At 38.4% G+C, this 19,636-nt stretch overlaps 1 pseudogene; it reads left to right on the forward strand.

Moving 5' to 3' along the window:
- Positions 1 to 7,729: 7,729 nt before the first annotated feature.
- LOC149233097 (uncharacterized) lies at positions 7,730 to 18,703 on the forward strand (annotated as a pseudogene).
- Positions 18,704 to 19,636: the final 933 nt, after the last annotated feature.

Genomic DNA, 19,636 nt, shown 5'->3' on the forward strand with positions numbered 1-19,636 from the left:
TTCAATCAAAGGAGGCTCATACACCCTTAAATTTTCCACATTAACAACAACATAAATTTTCATATATGAAGGCAAGTCCAACCTGAAGGCATTGTCACCAATCTTTTCCAAAATTCTGAATGGACCATATCGAATTGGTTCCATCTTTTTACGTTCTCCTTGGAGCCTCTCTTTGCTAATGTGAATCCAAACTTCATCACTCACTTGGAACTTGTGATCTACCCGATGCTTATCATGCCTTAACTTGTACCTACCTTGGCTCTTTTCCATCTTTTCTTGAACTCTTTGGTGTACCAATTGGATTTGTTCAATGAATCGTCTTCCTTTGTCTATGTCACTATGACCATCAATAGAAACATCCTTTCCAAAAATTAAATCCAAAGGAGACTTAGGTAAGTATCCCAAACATGATTCAAATGGCGATGTTTGAGTTAAAGAGTGCTTGGCTTGGTTGTAATCATGCTGAATGTAGTGCAAATGTTCATCCCACAACTTAGGATGCTTGCTGAATTACCCATGAAGAAGATGCATCACAGTCATGTTCACCACTTCTATTTGACCATTTGTTTGCAGATGAAATGTTGTGCTCTTTTTCAATTTGGTGTCCACGAATCCCCACAAACTTGACCAAAATTTCCCAACAAAGCGAGAATCTCGATCACTAACAATGAATGTCGGCAATCCAAATTGCACCAATACATTCTAAAAGAATAACTAAGCAGTTTGTTCAGTTGTAATTTGCTTTTTACATGGCATCAAAATACACATTTTGTTGAATCTATCCACAACTACATACAAATAATCATGACCTCTATTTAACAATGGAAGACCTCCTACAAAATCCATAGAAACACTCTCCCATGGTCGTGGAGGTATTGGAAGTGGTGTGTACAATCCTAACTTCATATTTCTAGGCTTACTGACTGCACACAATGAACGTCCTTTAATAAAACATGACACACTTTCAATCATATGAGGCCAATAACAATACCTCTGTAGATGTCCCACTGTCTTACTTACACCGAAATGACCAGCAATAAGAGAAGTATGTGCCTCTCTTATGATGTTGTATCTTTCTCCCTGTGGAATACAAAGCTTACCAAGATGATACAACAAGTTTTCATGCAAATGATAATCCAATTCCTCTACTTGGTTACCTTGACTCAAGCTTGCATAAACATCCTCAAAGTCATTGTCTAATGCATAATGCTCAATATAACTTTCATTAAAAATATAATTATGCTTGAGTAAAGTAGTTGCACTAATAATAGGCCTAGAAAGCATATCAACAACTTTATTGTAGATATTTTTCTTATACCTTATCACCAAGTGTAATTGTTGAAGAAAATCCATCCATCGGAAGTGCCTTGATTGCTACAACTTAGATTGAGATTGAAAGTATTTCAGTGGTTGATGATCAGTGTGAATGATTGTTTCCTTACCCATCAAGTAGTGTTTCCACTTTTTCTTTCACCCATGCATACAATTCCTTGTCATATGTAGGATAATTAATCACTGCACCATTGAAAGTTTCCGAATGAAAACAGATAGGCTTACCATGTTGCATGAGGAATGCACCCATGGCATAGTCACTAACATCAGTCTGGATCTCAAATGATTGTCTCAAGTCTAGAAGTGCAAGTACTGGAGCAAAACTGATCTTATCCTTCAATGCATCAAAGGCCTTTTAGTGTTTGCCTCCCCACTGAAAAACCTTTTTCACACTAGTCAACGCATTCAAAGGAGTTGTTAGAGAAGAAAAGTTAGCAATGAATTTCCTCTAATATTGGGTTGCTCCCAAAAAACTTCTTCCCTCAGTAAGTCTCTTGGGCCTTGGCCAATTCAAAATCACATCAGCCTTGGAGGGATCTATTTTCAACTCACTCCCTCCAACAATATGACCCAAGTAAACTAAAGAAGTTTTTCCAAACTCATGCTTTGACATCTTTAAATACAACTATTCTTTCTTTAAGACACCAAGTACTTTTCTCACATGCATGACATGTTCGTCATGAGATTTACTGAAAATTAAAATTTCATTTAAGTAGACTATAACAAACTCATCAAGAAATGGCTTAAACACATTCATCACACGCATGAAGGTAGCAGGAGCATTACATAAACCAAAAGGCATAACTAGCCATTCAAACAAACCTTGTTTTGTCTTGAATGTTGTCTTCCAAATGTCTCCTTCAACAATTCTAATTTGATGGTAGCCACTCCTTAAGTCCAACTTAGTAAAATACTTTACATCTTTCAACTAGGTAGTGGGTAACGGTTCTTTACTGTAATCTTGTTCAATGCACAAAAGTCCACACACATGCGCCATTTTCCATCCTTCTTTGGCACCAAAACAATAGGTGACCCACATGGTGAAGAACTTGGCCTGATGATCCCTTTGTCCAACAACTCTTGAATTTTCTTTTTAATTTCTGCACTTTCCATCATTGACATCCTGTACATGCCAATCTTAGGAAGAGGACAATCTTGCTGCAATTGTATTTCATGTTGGATTCCTCTCTTGGGAGGCAATCCTTTCGGTTCCTAAAACATCTCATCATATTGGTTAACAACATCAACCAATTCAGATTTCAATCTTGAATCACAACCTTGGAAAGCTTCATTATTGGTATCATTCTTGGGTTTGATCATTAGAAGCACAAAATTGTTGCTAGAATTCACTAGTCTTTTCATCTGCCCCATATTTACAAGTGAAAGATTTAGTTTCTTGCTATGGGCTCTTACAATGTATTCTACTCCATCTTTGAACAAATGTTATTTGTTTTCATGTATATAGAAGATAGCTTTTTTTGTCATAGAGATATGGGCTGCCCAAAACTATAACACATATGCCTAATGGCACAACATCAAGTTCCACTCCATCTATGAAATTTGCAGTAATGACGAATTTCAGTCTACACTTTCTAGTTACTTGCAATTGTGCATTGTCACACACTCATCCTAATGGATATGACTTATGATGTGGAATGGTTTCCAAGTTTAAACTTTTGACAATATTTTCAGAGATGACATTGGCTTGAGAGCCACTATCAAAAAGAGTATTGCTTTTGCTATGTTTTGAGATTTCCCTTATGTGGAAAAGTTATATCCTCTTCTTTTCAGTTGGAGTTTCATTGTGTAAATTTGAAGTACTAGTGCTAGAAATGGATTATTTTCCTTTCATGCCCATGGCTATAATTTTAGTTTCATCACCCGAATCGGATCCCAAACCCTATTGAGTGGTTGTAGTTGTCTTTTGCTTTCCCTTGTTGTTGAATTTATTTGGTTTCATCTCAGGATGAAGCTTCCAACAATGAGTTTTATTGTGACCCTCTTTGGAACAATGTTTGCATGTTATTTTCTCTCTTTCCTTCTTAATGGATGCATTTTTCTTTCCTTTCCCTTTGAAACCCTTTTCTTGTCCCTTACCCTTAAATGACTTTTTGCCACCCTCTTCTGGAATATTTTTCCCTCTTGCTTCTAGATGGGTGGCTTGCACACAAATCTCATCTAGACTAGTGGGATTAAACATAAGGATAGTATGCCTCAGGTAGCTATGTAAGCCCCCTATATACTTTAGCAACGTGTCTTATGATTGCAAATCTATACCTAACATTAGAGACCTTCTTCTAAATTTTTGGGTGTAATCTTGCACATTTTGACCTTTAAGTTGTCTAAAGTTTTTCCAATTCATGATGGCTTTCTACATATATCCTAGAGGGTAAAATTGTCTTTTAACTACAGCAATGAAATCAGACCAAGAGATTGAGATCTTACCATGTTTTTTTATCTCTTCTTGTGTCTTGGCTTCCCACCATACTAGTGATGCACCCTCCAGTCTCAAGGAATCTAGATGAATCTTTGTGTCATCATCTTGAAGGTTTTGACTTTTGAAATACACCTCCAACTGATGAACCCAATTGTCAAGCTTCTCTGCATTCACTTCACCATTATACATAGGCAGCTCAAATTTAATATCAAGTTTTAACAAGGGTGTTTTACCAATTCCTTTTGAGGTATGTTGATGAGTATGGGTAAGAGTTGTATTAGTGGAAGAGGATGAAGATGCATATGAATATGAAGATTAAGATGATGGTGGAGATGGTGGAGGTTTACCTCCATATACATTACCCCTCCTCCTGAAGAACCTTCTCCTTTTGGAGGCTTGGAGCTTTCACCCTGCAGTCTTGTATTCCTATCTTCATAGAGGAATTTCACGATCTTTGTCGTGTCAAAGAAAGTCTTCCTAAAAACCTTCTCATCTTCTCACATATTTGCAGGCTCTCCTTCATGTGACATGATTGATGAAGATTCAACTGCAATTTGAGGTAGAACTAGTGGTGGAGATTGTGGAAAACTTTCTCTCCTTCTCCTTGACCCAACTTCAAGACCTTCAACCAGCTTTCCTTCTCCTCTCTTGAGCTTCAACCTTGTAAGCATCACATTCACTTGCAAATAGTTAAATCCTCCTTGCACAAAGAAAACCAAGAACTTTGATACCAAACTTGATCTGAATGGGAAAATTAGTTTTGTTGTGCTAAATTCCTCTTCAGAATATGTAAAAGTGCTTAAGGATTCATGAGGTTAATTGCAAGTTTTATCATGAGTTTTTGAGTGTTTTTATGTAAATTTCATGTACAAATTAACATAAAACAAATGACTTAACAACAGCATACAACAGACAAGGACATCACCAAAATAGTATCACAACAGCACATGATGAAGGAGTTCACCCTGCTTGGGCTCCATCTACTTAGTCCAACTTCCAATGGCTTGGCCCTCTCTATTATTCTAAAAAAAATTGAATACATCAGTTTACAATGCTCAAACAACTCTGAAACCTGCTCCAATGGCTCCAGAATGCCCAAAAATGCCTGTCTAGCCTCTTTCTGCTCCCAAATTGGTCAAAAACTGAAGAAGTTATGGCTTCCCCTAGCTCTTGCACTATTCGCTCTATAATTTCCCCAAAATCCAGCACCATCCTATAAATTTGCCTCAATTTCCGCTAACTGGGCATCGATTCCACCAAATTTCGAGCGAATTTGTCGAAGCGATTAAATGCACAATGTGGCCCTATTTCCGAAAATTCAGGCCAAATGGGGGGAAACGTGCCCAACGCTAATGCCAACAGCCCGCCCCCACTAGCCAGGCCCCCACTCTGCTCCGCCGCAGTTCTGTTGGGTGGCACGCACCGAGGGGCTAGCCCCTTTTCCCGATGGCAGACAACTTAAAGTATAAATATATGTTGCAAGTCAATATATAATAAGCAACAAAGTGGCGTGTTGGTAGTTGGAAATGTTTGTTGGATGGAGGTCTGGTATTCGACCCCCGTCTAGTCCATTCAGCCCTTAACAAGTTTTTGGTGGCCCCCATGCTACCACGTGGTGGCCTCCGGTTGGGCCACGTGGCAGCCTGTGGTTGGCCACCAACCCACCAATGAAAATCACCCAAATTAGCACCAATGAAATCGTGCCACTTGGCACCATCTAATTCACCGAAGGAAAACAGTCAATGCATAGTCACCCTGCAACGTAGGCATGCCCAGTCAGTGCCATGTCAGCAGTATAGACTGCTGACTAGACTGGCATATTTTTTTGCAAAAATTCGACTATTTAGGAAAACGAACAGAACATCTTTCTGGGAGCATATGGAGTCTATTTCGTGCGAAACGAGTTGTGCTAGATTTAGGATGACGAGCACTACACATTCATTCTAGTTCCACACCAATCTGATGACTTTAAATTTTGAGAAAATTTTCTAGCACCTGATCATTCGAAGAGGAGCTTCCAATTCAATCATAACCAATAAGGTAGTGGAGGCATGAGTCGAGCAAACATAAGCATGATGATAAGGGTATGTATTCCCTAGCCTCTCTCGTTGGTCCTTATTGTCATATCGCAACTATGATGTGTAGGTTGTTTGGACAACCTAATACACACAAATTCACTATAGAATTGGTTCCCCTAATAGAATTTGTCGCAGATGCCTACATTATGGATTGGGATACCATTTTATCAAATAATTTGGCCACTAAGATCTTAACATATAGAAGTAAATATAATATGTCTACCAGGGGGATTCCCCCCTTTTTCATGAGCGCTTATATTATGGATGCACTATGCTTCACCTCTGATTTTCCATCCATGGGATGGAAATGGACTTTAGAAGATCCTACCTCCATCCATATATACCACAACATCCTTTGGGAAACCAACTATCAACCCCATTTTTACAAAATATGGCATGGGGTAACGCTACCATTGTACCAAGTCACCTTTGATGAAAGACCTCCTAGATTTTCTAGGGAAGCTCTAGATGACCTCACGCCATGGGAAAATGGTTTGGGGAAGAATTTTTCAGTTATGTCAGGATTTAAGGAAGCCTAGCTTCCCCACATGTCCTCCCTCTCTATGTAGCAAACAAAATTCTGGCCAGAGAAGTAGCATATCAAACTGTGGGCAATGGATTGACCAAATCTCTTAAGGAAGCCAAGAAATTTGTTTGCCTACCTTTTCCTATTCACTGCAGAGTTTTTACTCTCGATAATTTCAAGCATGCAATGCTTGAAATTGAGAAAATTCAATGCATGAAATTTCCCACTATCTGACCCAAGAAATACAACCTAGTCAAGAAAGCTCAAAATGTCACAGCGCAATTCAAAGTGAGGCAATTCCAGCATGAACCAGATGATTTCGATGACCTTTTCGAGACAACCACAAATTATCAACAAGTAGAGAAATTAGCCAAAGCTCGCTTGAGCCTAGTGGATCTGGAGAAATTCAAAGAATACAGGAACAACAGGTTGGAAAAATCCCCCCTCGACATACTAAGTATTTCGCAACTAGTTCTACATCAAGTGACAGGTTACAGCTCAAGTCCCAAAAGAACCTGAAGTCAAGAAGGGAAAAACTGAAAGTACATCATTAGCACAACATACCCATGAATCGATGTCTACCAACGATTTGGATAAAGTATGGGAACAGTTTGAAAATATTGTTAATACAGCCTCATAGGAAACTCAGACCACAAATCCTATAAGAATCCTTAAAACTCCTGAGGTTACCAAGAAGATTTCACTCACTATTGAATCTTCTAATAAGGCAGTCAGAACTGATGACTTGGAAGTCAACCCGGCACACCCCACATTTAAAGTTGTACTCAATATTAAAGAAATACCTCCCTTGGATGTATTCTATAGCCCAAAATATAAAGTTGTCATGACAAGGCAAAAGAAGAGGAAGAGAACAGAGCAATCCTAGGCCTTAATCCCTGGAAATATACCTTTATATGTCCTATGGAAGGATTCTCAAATCAACCCTGCCAATGATCTCACAATATTGTCTCAATTCGTAGGGGCATATGCTACAACTACTATTGATAAACCCTCAGTAGTACAACTTCTGCTGAGGGAAAAGGATGATAAAATCTTGCAATTAGAACAGGCATTATCAAATGCAAAACAGGGTATTGGTGAAGAATGGAAGGCACAAATGCACAACTTCAGAGGAGCTTTGATGAGATGAAGCTTCAACATGAAGTAGACATTAGAAGCAAGGATGATCAACTGCAACAACTTCACCTTAGGATTGATCAACTCAAAGATAATCCTAAGCTTGAAGAATTCAAGAAGGAAGCAGCATAACTCAACACTCTCCTTGCTCCACAACAAGTTGCATTTTGCCAAACGCCGACAACAGCCAATGATCTATGTAAGACAAGCGATTCACTGATGAATCAGTTGTCCAATCTGAGGACATACTTCTATGACATTGAAGAAAAGATCTCTGACTATATTTCCTGGCAGGAGGGCGCAGAAGGCATAGCAGCCGATCCTCCAAGGATTCAAGACACACAGAAGGAAATCCTTTTTCGGGATTGGGATATGAGAATGAAACAAGCAGGGGCAGCAATATTTAGTGTAAGGGGCATCGCAAATAACATCATCAAAACCATTCGTGAGAACATTTTCAATTCTAATTTGATTCAAGAATGCCCCGTAGATTCATTGTCTAATATCAAGATACTAATGAAACATTGGCAGGATTGGTCCAAGACGAAGGCAGATAACATCAAAAATTTATCCCAGTTAACTTTTTAACATTATTGGTAACACTTAGTTAAACGCATAGCCAATGGCTTATGTTACAGTGTGTGAAAAATACTACTGTCCACATGCTGCCATCACTCTCCAGTGCGATTTATGCAGGACAAATGCGGTTGAGGTCATCTTATCCTCCAGAATTAAAGCCCATGACTGATTTTTTGAACTCAAGCAGCGAAAAGAAGAAGAGTTAGTTTCACATTCAGGATGAATCATTGCAATAGACTCTATTTTTGTCTTTAAGTTTTATTTTAAGGAGGGTTGTTTGAACCTCCTCAACGTTTTAAGCATTTTCTATTTTTCTAATTGATATTTTATTTATAAATACCCTTTTCATGTATTTATAAAGGGGTTTTGAATTGTTGTAGGAAGACTTAAGATACTTTCACTTTTGTATCTTTCGAGTATCTTAATAGGAAGGAGGAACCAAGACTGTTTTCTTTCCATGAGCAGGGCATTGATCTATTGAGTACTATTATCCTTATTTTATTGTTGTGTTTATATTTGATAACAATCACACATTTTTCTTTATTGTTTTGTTGTGTATGATCTTATATATTGTTGAATACTTATTCACTATTGAAGAGTATGAAGTTGTTATTTTTTAATGCATTGTAGGAACAAAGAAATCTTATATGCGATATGTTCTAAAACAATTAATTTGATTAACTATTTAATCAATTTCATTATCTTTCTTGTATTTATTTCTTGAAATGCTATATGATCTATATTTTTTAGTATATTAGAGAATCTTTAAATCGCAGAATAAGGATAATTTTAATCCCGAGAAATAGATAGTTAGATATATATATGTTTGTATTACTTTTGTCTCTATCCACTACATCCATTTTACTTACGATTACACTCAAAATCCCATCATATATACTTAAAGGGAAATCGGTCCCTTCATCCCCAGTTGGAGCCACTATTCCAAATGGATAGGGAACGGTTTTCAAGTTCCTGACCGGGTGGTTATCCCCGATGTTGAGGCAGCGACATTCTAGGCCTTCAACATAGTGTAAGGGCATCCTTTGCAGATAGTGATTGCGCACTCCTTGTTGATAGTGAGATTGTACTTCTTTAAGTCATTATTGCCACACCTGTTAGTGGCAAGCAATTCACTCTTGACTCCTAGTTTATTGACATGAAATAAGCTTACTCACAAACCTTAACCCTAATTGCATGTTTGCACTCCCTATATAAAGATTTCAGTCCAAAGCTCATTTTCACATTCACTATTTGCTTTGGAGCTCTGTGCACTCTGAGAGCATAAGGAGCATTAATGGTTGCAACTGCACCATCTTCTGAGTGAGTTTCTCAATTGTCTCTTTCACTTGCTTTCATTCTTACATGTGTTCTTGTGTCTTTATTTTCTTTTCATATGTGTCGCTTGTTTTTTTTTTTGCATGTGTCGCTTTTGCTTGCTTTCACATATCCTAAGAGCACCTTGTCACATGATCAAGAGGCAACTCTAGTGCACTCTCTTGCATTAGTTGATCCCATCTATCACAATAACATGTACTAGATACATTCCCATGGCATAACACACTTTTGAGTTACAATCGACACTTGTGTGGTAAAGGCTTGCATCCTAACTCTCGCACCTGGAGATAAGTGTCATTTTGTTATCATTTCAATGTATACATGTTGGATTGTGTATTGTGTATATTCTAGTCATGCACTTGACGATAAATGCATGTGTGATCATGTTTAGGGCTTGTTTCTATGCACTTACTCTCTCTCTCTTTAGTCCTATTGATCTTACACTTAGTCAATTTTGGAAATTTTCCTTGTCTTCACATCTTGCGCAATATATGAGCACATTCAGCTTGGAGTAAAGTATATTGTGCACTGCACACTCCTAAGCCTTTGTGGTGAGACCCTTATCTCTTGAATTTGTGCACTATGCCCATCCTTAGAACAACTCCCTTCACATTGCACATTGTGCATCTCTAGACCATAGTCTAATTCGAATGGAAATCCACCCATGGTATTTACCCATGGTAATGATCCAAATGGAAATATACCCATTGTATTTACCCATGGTAATGTAACTAAAAAATGTTATAAATAACGAGCCTCAATTTGTTACATGATAGATTGTTCCACACAATGTAGTTGTAACAACATTTCTCCCTTAATAAATAAATGGGGTTTTATGGTGCATTTTGTTCCCTCTTTTCATTTTCTGGGACGTATTTCATTCATGTTTTCTTTAGCAATGTTCTCATGTAGGGTTCTTTGCTTCTTCCTCTTTGTTCAGATCTTAGCCACCAAGATCTAGATTAGTGGTATCAGAGCTAGGTTTTTGTGGGGGAAAACATCTGGAGATTATGGAAACTATCAGTCGTGTGAACGAACTTTTCCATAACGATCTTGTTACAAGCCTTCAATACATTCGAAAGGGGCATGGCGTCATTTCCCCCTTCGGCGAATTCTCTTTCCAAATTCCAAGACCAAGGGACAAGTCGTTTCTATTGATGCTTGCTATTGTTAATGGAGGCAAGAAGATGACATGGTCGAGATCCGGAAGAACAAAAGGGATGAGAGTTTGCTTAAGAAACGATGGGAAGGTGAGATCCCTCCTTCGTCAACCTCTGACGACACTCCCATGTAAACCCAGTTGAACTCTATCTCATTGTCGGCGATCACAATTGCATCCAAAGATCCAATAAAACAGCGGATGCTACTACCCAGTTTCAGAAATTCATGTCCTTTAAGTTTAATCTTCCAATTGATACCATAATTAGAACAAGAATTATTCCTTACCACGTTCATTTCCTTTGAAGGGAAGACATGCTAAAGTTTCAGTTTGAAGCAACTTGGGCTTTAACAAATATCACAGTAGGGACCAAGGATCATATTCAGATTGTTGTTGATGTAAACGTGATTCGTCAGCCACGACTTTTCGATTTTTTCTACTACTCTTCACTCTGGCACTTCTTCCACTTGTGTTTTCACTCCCCTTCATCGTTTTGCATGGCATTGGTGACAAGTGCAAAAATAGAGGTGTTAGCCAGAGTAATTGGTCTGGCTCTTCAACATCATGCATAGAAATTGGAGATGGTTCAATGACTTCTTGGGCTATGCCTCTAGAGAAGCAGGTTGAAATTGTGTGGGAGAATGTGAAATCCATGCCATAGTTGAAGGATGGGTACAACATGGTTGGTCTATCTCAGGTTTACAACATGATATCATTAGAGGGGCCACATGCTGGAGTTTCTTATGTACCTCTTTGTGGGACATCATTTATATGTGCGCTTGTTGATGCCTTAATTACATGATCTGAAACGGGGGTTTGATAACTTTTTATGCTTACAAGAACCTCCCACTCAGTTAAACAAATAGATGATCTAACTTATATATGACATTTGCGGAATTAAATACTTGAAACAGGTGTATGTCTTTTGTTTTTAACTGTTTCAGTGCTTTAATTCCATTTTTTTCTACTGATATTAAATACATATAACAGCCATATAATGCAGCAACAAAACAACCACACATAACAACAAATTTAATCTAGGAGTTCACCCGAATATCGTGGGCTACGTCTCCTTGAGATTGTGTCATCTTAACTTGGGTCTTTGGGATTATGGTAAAGTTTCTTTTACAAGTTTCACACTTAACTCCAAAATGTTACTGAACTGAACCAATGGGCTTAGAATACCATCTATATCCTTGTCATGGCTATCATCACTCTGCAACCAAATCCAAGCTGCCTTAGACTTGATTCCTTCAATCAGTGCACTGAGCTACCCTAAGCTTCTTGATGGCAATAACTCCTTCAGAACTCTACAACTGTCACTGAAACCTCATCTACTGTCTCCAGCACATATTAGACCGAAAATAGACTGATCATTTGCTTAAAATGAGCACTGCATCCCCAAATTAGGCCTTCCTACACAGTTGGCACTGGGTTGCCTTAAACTTCCATGTAGCATCTCGGCCTTTAGAAGTCTTCAAATGCTTCTGCAAATCCCTGCAATGGATTCAGAAGGCTCATTACAGTCATGAATGATTGTTGGTTCGCTAAGAACGAGTATTGGTAGCTCCTACAACTGCCTCCAACTCCTGGTGGCCCTGAGCTCCAAAATCTCCCTAGATGAAAATCTCTATGAAGATGACTTCTTCATCTTTTCTGAACTATTCCATTGGCTTCAGAAGGCTCCAATTAGCCTATCTAGCCTCTTGTTTCACTCTCTCTGGTCGAAAACTACTCCTGGAGTGCATTTAATCAATATCCCCTAGGGATACTCCACCAAATTTGGTGAACTGCACCTAACTCCAGTTAAATTTGGCATATTTGCCTAAGTTTAGGCGCTTTTCCAAGCTAACCGTCGGAGGTGAGCCGTTACCATAACTATTCGGGCACACATATGAGGTGGTATAATGCCGGCGATTAGGGATAATCCTCCGTAGAGCTGGCAGTCATGCAACCGCTTGTCAATCGTTTGCAACCGGTGGTTACGTTGGCATCGGGACATGTGAACTGTTTTACGTGGACCGCTGGTGGGTAAGACTACTAGCGGTCCTAACCCCCAACTGTCCAACCATTACGAAACAAATATACACCGCAACCATTGTATGTTAAGAAACAACGTCGAGTGAAGGTGGTAGAGTGTTTTATTTCGTCAGACCCCAAAAAAAAATTTACATAACCATTCCAGGGCAACGTGACGGCCTCCGAGCTTGCCACGTGTCGGCACATGATACCACTTTGATGCAGCAAGGTTGCATATTTACATAATTCGTGCATGGACCTATGGGTTATGGGCCCACATATACATCAGAAGCATTTCAAATAGCTGAATCTCCACCGTTGATCTATCCTACTCAATCCAACGGATATCATGTCACTCGCTCACAAACTAACCTGAACGATCTCTACCATCGATGTGACCCATCCAATCAAACAGTTGTCGCACAATCTCGCGCAGATTCTTGCACGACCGATATCAGGTTGAGAGTGGACGAGAAAAGTAGTTTTCATGTGCTACGTGTCGACCGCTAAGGTTAATCGCGTGAAATCGTAGAATACCATTTACAACATTTTGTCCATGCGAGATATCATTTCCCACTTTCCGAATACTACCCACGTGCTCAATACGGAACTTAAAGAAAGATGTTTAAGGAAAGGTTTAGTGCGTACCCAAAAAGGGAATATGCCTTGGAGTATACTTTTTTAAATATTTTCAAAAACCAAATTAATCTTGGTCAAATGTCCAAAAATTGTAGTTTACTGGACTTTTCAAATTGTGATAACTCCTTCATATGGTATCGGTTTTTCGAACCGTTCATGGTGCCAGATTCAAGAAGAGGAGATCTATCCAGTTGCTTAGGTTTGACACTCTTTTGAACACTTTGAAATTTGAGCTATCATTTAGGTCATGGATCAATATCTGATCACTCCTCCCCATTAGGAATCTTTTGGACCCCAAAAGACTGATATATTGATCTGTACAATAGATGAGAGTACAACACCCTCTTCTTTCAGCCTCCATACTCTTGCCTTGCATGGCTAGTGCCTTTGAACCAAAACTTGAAGGTAGTCAACACTTCCCTTCCTGGATGCGCTTGTCCTCCTGTTAAGAACCGTCTTCCTTGAACTCATTCAGAATTTCTGTTGAGAAATTTATAGAAGGTAGTTGAACATCGCTTCCTTGATCATCGACCCAAGATGGCTCAAACAAACATGATATTACATCATAAATATATGCATACTTAACTGAAATTTGCAGATGTACCAATGAAAATATGTTTTACCATGTCAAGAAGTCAAACCACTTCTTACCAAGCCACTTCTATGGCGACTTTTGTTGTTGCAAATCTTCTTCTGACATCTTGTCAAAAACAACTTGACGACATAAATTCACATCATGCGAATCATCGTCATGTCTCTTTCATCTTCTGTATAAATGTTCGACTAAATCACAAGCTGACAAAAACATACCTTTTTCAAACCACTGACTCTCCAAGTCAAGCATGTACAAAAAGAACTTGGCAATTCTTTTTCAAAGTAGAAAGAATTCCACCTCTTGTGAAAACACTTCATCATTATCTCCTTCTTCAATATTGGAGACAAAATCAACTTTTCCTAGTCGATATGACATATGCATGCATGTTTAAACAAAGCAATCAACCATCAAGTCAATTACACATACATGTTCAAATACAATGAAATCGTCAACATTCCTTTGTTCATACATACCATTCTCATGCATGTATGTCATTCTTCAACTTTCTCTCAAGCACAATCATAAGTACAAGATCCTCAATCATATGTAGATGTACTTACAAAGCTGAAATGACATAATTTTGCTGCAATAAAGCGAGTCTCATACTCAAATTTTTCATTCACCTTTTTGGTAAAATCCTGCAACTTGCATTATGTTGGAAAAGAAATGTATCAAATCAAAAGACATGCAACCTTTAATTGGATAAGGACTCAACCATTTCTTACCAATCCACATTAAAGGTGCTTCCTTTAACTGCATATTGACATCAACATGTGAATCATCCTGAAACACATCAATTATGGAAACTTCCTTTCCATTCTTGCCATTCTCTTTTTCCACCTTCCTCAAATTTCATGGAAGCATTGCTGGATTCAAAATCCAACACTTTTCAACTATATTTCCTTGCTTATGGCAATAAGTGCAACACATGTTCATCCTCTTTACAGCATAATTTGCCTTGTCCAATGGACCTTTGGCTTCTTGCCTCCTTTTCTTCAAAATTTTCCTGTATGTGGCCATTTTCTTCCAACATCTAGAAACACTATGGTTAACCAAACCACAAAAGGAACATACAATTTTTTCCAATGCTTATGTGGAAATTTACCATGCTTAACATAATCAAAATAAATGTGATTGAAATTAGATTTATATCTTCCTCTTTCACCTTTATTTCCTTCATGAGAAGGTGAATCAAATGAAGAAGTGGCTCCCTTCAGAACACCATCAATCTCTTCAATGATTTTAGAGCTTTCACAACTCCCTTGTTCGAGTGCATGCTTATGAACACCTTCTTCTTGCAAAGTATGTTTCAAACAATTGCATTCCCCATGAATACAATCTTTGCAAACTTGAGGTAGAGAACCTAAAATGAAACTCCTTCTAGGAACTGTTTCAATTGCTTTCATGGCTGCTTTGGAACTTTCTCCATAAGGTTGTTCATAGCCAAGACCCAAATACTTAGGTCTTTCCTCAACCATTATTGGCTCAACAATTCCTTGTGCATGTTTGCCCAATCATTTTCCTTCATAGCCCATTTTTGACATCAACTTGGACCCTATACCTCTTGTATGTTTTTCAAAAGAACCAACATAAACATTCTTTGAGGAAATTGAAGACAAACTAGAATTGTTTACCTCTTCTTCAAACTGATGCTTGACTAAGGCTTCTTTGGCAACAAGGAGTTGTGTCTCCAACTCATGCATCCTTTCTAGGTTCATATTTGCAATATGAAGTTGGTTCTCCATTTCCTGCAACTTGTCAAAAAGCAACTGCTTCTCTTCCTTCATGGAATTCAACTGCTCTCGAAGTTTTGTTCTCTTCCTTTCATCTTCATACATTTGTTTCACCATATCCATCATGATGAATAAGTCTCGCTTCATGTCTTCATCAAAGAATCTTGTGAAGGAGGAGGATTTTGAAAACTCACTTGTAGAAGTTGTCATTATAGAAATGAACAAAAGAACTTCAACAAAATTCACAAATCTTTCAAAATCTATTAACAAAATTTCTGAACTAAATGGCTGTAGAGTCGAACTCTTATTCAAGCAGCCTTTTGCAAACAAACCCTCTTGTGCTTCAAGGGTTGCCTTGAGGTCCTTTGGGTAAGGAGAATGCCTTCAACCCTTCTTCCTTCATAAACTCAAGCAACAGTCAGTTTACAAACAGTCAAACAATCAAATTCTTTATACTGTTTAAACACCTTTCAAGTCAAACAAGCAACCTATTGCTTTTTCAATCAAGCAACTTATTGCTTTGTCAATCAAGCAACCTGCTTTGATACCACCTAATCTGAAATGGGGGTTTGATAACTTGTTATGCTTACAAGAACCTCCCACTCAGTTAAACAAATAAATGATCTAGCTTATATATGACATTTGCATAATTAAATACTTGAAACAGGTGTATGTCTTTTGTTTTTAACTGTTTAAGTGCCTTAAGTCCATTTGTTTCTGCTGATATTAAATACATATAACAGCCATCTAATGCAGCAAATAAACAACCACACATAACAGCAAATTTAATCTAGGAGTTCACCTGAATATCGTGGACTACGTCTCCTTGAGCTTTTGTCGTCTTGACTTGGGTCTTTGGGATTATGGTAAAGTTTCTTTTACAAGTTCCACACTTAACTCGAAAAGGTTATGAACTAAACCAATGGGCTTAGAATACCATCTATATCCCTGTCATGGTTTTCATCACTCTGCAAACATATCCAATCTCCCTTAGACTTGATTCCTTCAATCATTCCACTGAGCTACTCTGAGCTTCTTGATGGCACTAAATCCTTTAGAATTCTCCAACTGTCATTGAAACCTCAACTACTATCTCCAGCACATATCAGACACCGAAAATAGACTGATCATTTGCTTAAAATGAGCACTGCATCCCCAAACTAGGCCTTCCTCCACGGTTGGTACTAGGTTGCCTTAAACTTCCCTGTAGCATCTCGGCCTTTAGAAGTCTTCAAATGCTTTTGCAAATCCTTGCAATGGATTTAGAAGGCTCATTACAGTCAGGAATGACTGTTGGTTCGCTGAGAACGAGTACTGGTAGCTCCTACAACTGCCTCCAACTCCTGGTGGCCCTAAGCTCCAAAATCTCCCTGGATGAAAATCTCTATGAATATGACTTCTTCAGCTTTTTTGGACTATTCCATTGTGTTTAGAAGGCTCCAATTAGCCTAGCTAGCCTCTTGTTTCACTCTTTCTAGTCGAAAACTGCTCCTAGAGTGCATTTAATCAATATCCCCTAGGGATACTCCACCAAATTTGGTGAATTGCACCTAACTACAATTAAACATGGCATATTCGCCTAAGTTTAGCCGCTCCGCCAAGATAACTGTCAGAGGTGAGTCGTTACTATAACTATTTGGGCGCGCATATGAGGTGGTATAATCCCAGTGGTTAGGGATAATCCTCCGTAGAGTTGGCAGTCATGCAACCGTGTGTCAACCATTTGCAACCAACGGTTATGTTGGCATCGAGACATGTGAACTGTTTTACGGGGACCGCTGGTGGGTAACACCGCTGGCAGTCCTAACCCCCAACTCTCCAACCGTTACGAAACAAATATACACCGCAACCATTGTATGTTAAGAAACAACGTCGAGCGGAGGTGGTAGAGCGATGTCCTATCTTGCAGAAAGTCACGGGTTCGATTCCGTCCGACCCCAACAAAATTTTACATAACCATTCCAGGGCCACATGGCGGCCTCCGAGTTTGCCACATGTCGGCACCTGATACCACTTTGATGCAGCAAAGCTACATCTTTACACAATTCGCGCGCGGCCCTGTGGGTTATGGGCCTACGTATACATCGGAAGAATTTCAAATAGCGGAATCTCCATTGTCGATCTATCCCGCTCGATCCAACAGATATCGTGTTGTCTACTCACCAACTAACCCGGACGATCTCCACTGTCGATGTGACCTGTCCAATCGAACAATTGTCACGCAATCTCGCACAGATTCTTTCACGACCGATATCAGGTCGAGAGCGCGCGAGAAAATTAGTTTTCTCGTGCTACGTGTCGACCGCTAAGGTTAATCGCATGAAATCGTAGAATACCATTTACAGCTTTTTGTCCGCGCGAGATACCGTTTCCCACTTTCCAAATACTACCCACGTGCTCAATACGGAACTTAAAGAAAGATGTTTAAGGAAAGGCTTAGTGCTTACCCCAAAAGGGAATATTCTAATGAATATTCCTTGGGATATACTTTTTTTAATATTTTCAAAAACAAAATTAAACATGGTCAAATGTCCAAAAAGTGCAGTTACTGGACTTTTCAAATTGCGATAACTCTTTCATACAGTATCAGTTTTTTGAACCGTTCATGATGCTGAAATCAGGAAGAAGAGATTTATCTGGTCACTCAGGTTCGACACTCTTTCGAACACTTTGAAATTTGAGCTATCATTTAGGTCATGGATCAATATCTGATCATTACGAGGGAACTATACTATGATTTTGTGCACGAACATCTGGCTCCGAGTGGTTATCTAAAAATACCAACGGCTAAATCTAAATATTTAAAAGGTTGTAAGTTTCTCCCAAAGCTTAATAATGAAAATCCAAATGACCGAAATTCCACATACAAGAAGCACTTCAGTAGCCTTAAAAACTTGGTTTTAATTATGTTTGAGCACGATACTATTTTGATTCCACGAGAGACATCATGGTTTGGATATTACCTTGATGGTGATTTCAGTGTGATATTTCCTACAAATGAGACTTCTCTCTATAAGGAAGATTGGATTGGCTTGAAAACCTTGGATGATGCAAGAAAAGTGAAATACTTCACTACCTTTGAGAAGTGGTACATCGTGACCTGTTGTGTTGTACAACAACCCCCCATTTGTTAAAATCCTTTAGATAACAAATGGGGACCCTTTAGAAAATAATTTGATTTAAAATTCATTAAAATATAAACAAAAATCCAAGAACCCTGCTCCAAAGATTAAATCGCATTTCGCATTTCGCATTTCGCAAAGTCTTGTGTTCAACATTTAACGTTACCATTTGAAACATCATTGATTTGCATTATGCACAGAATCTAAGAATATTCATTTTCGGTCAAATTATGTCAGACTTTTCGCATCGCAACAAAGTAACAAAACATGTTATACCTTCCTTTACATATTTTGATATGATGATGGACCCGACGAACGAATTAACTGTAATATCATAAAATGATAACATCCGACAAATCGCAATCTCGCAAATCGCAAAACTGGCAATCAAATTATTATGTGACATTAAGAATAGCTGACTTGCGAGAAAATATGGACCCACTCACACGTCATTAAATTATATCTCACGTATTAAGGATGGTACATTAACAAGTTCTAATGATTTGCTCCGAAAATATCGTTGGCAATAGACTACATTAATGTGAATTAATCTAAATCCTATGCAGATTTCGTTTCAGGATATGGATATTTATGATTCCGCAGCTCGAGAAATTCGATGTCTTCTCACCATTATGGATGCATTTAACTATTTCTATCTCATTAATTTGAATAAGGTTTTCATATTTTGCATGATGTTATATTTCTATTTTCCATCCTCCACATTAATATTCTCGTCTTCTTTGTGATGACAGGAATATAACAAAAGCTTGATTACTTGGCTTGATGGTCAAGATGAACAAGGGAAAGGTTACATAGTCTATGGCTGAAGATGTACTGGAATCATCACCATTATTTTATGATACAACTTGTATACTAGATTGTGTTGTCGGCTCCTGGGAAAATGTTTATGATCTATTTGAGAAGGAAATACAGAAGGAAGCCATG

This window comes from Pinus tabuliformis, chromosome J (assembly GCF_031772625.1).
Source record: "Pinus tabuliformis cultivar Carrire ecotype Pingquan chromosome J, CPIR1, whole genome shotgun sequence".
Taxonomy (NCBI): domain Eukaryota; kingdom Viridiplantae; phylum Streptophyta; class Pinopsida; order Pinales; family Pinaceae; genus Pinus; species Pinus tabuliformis.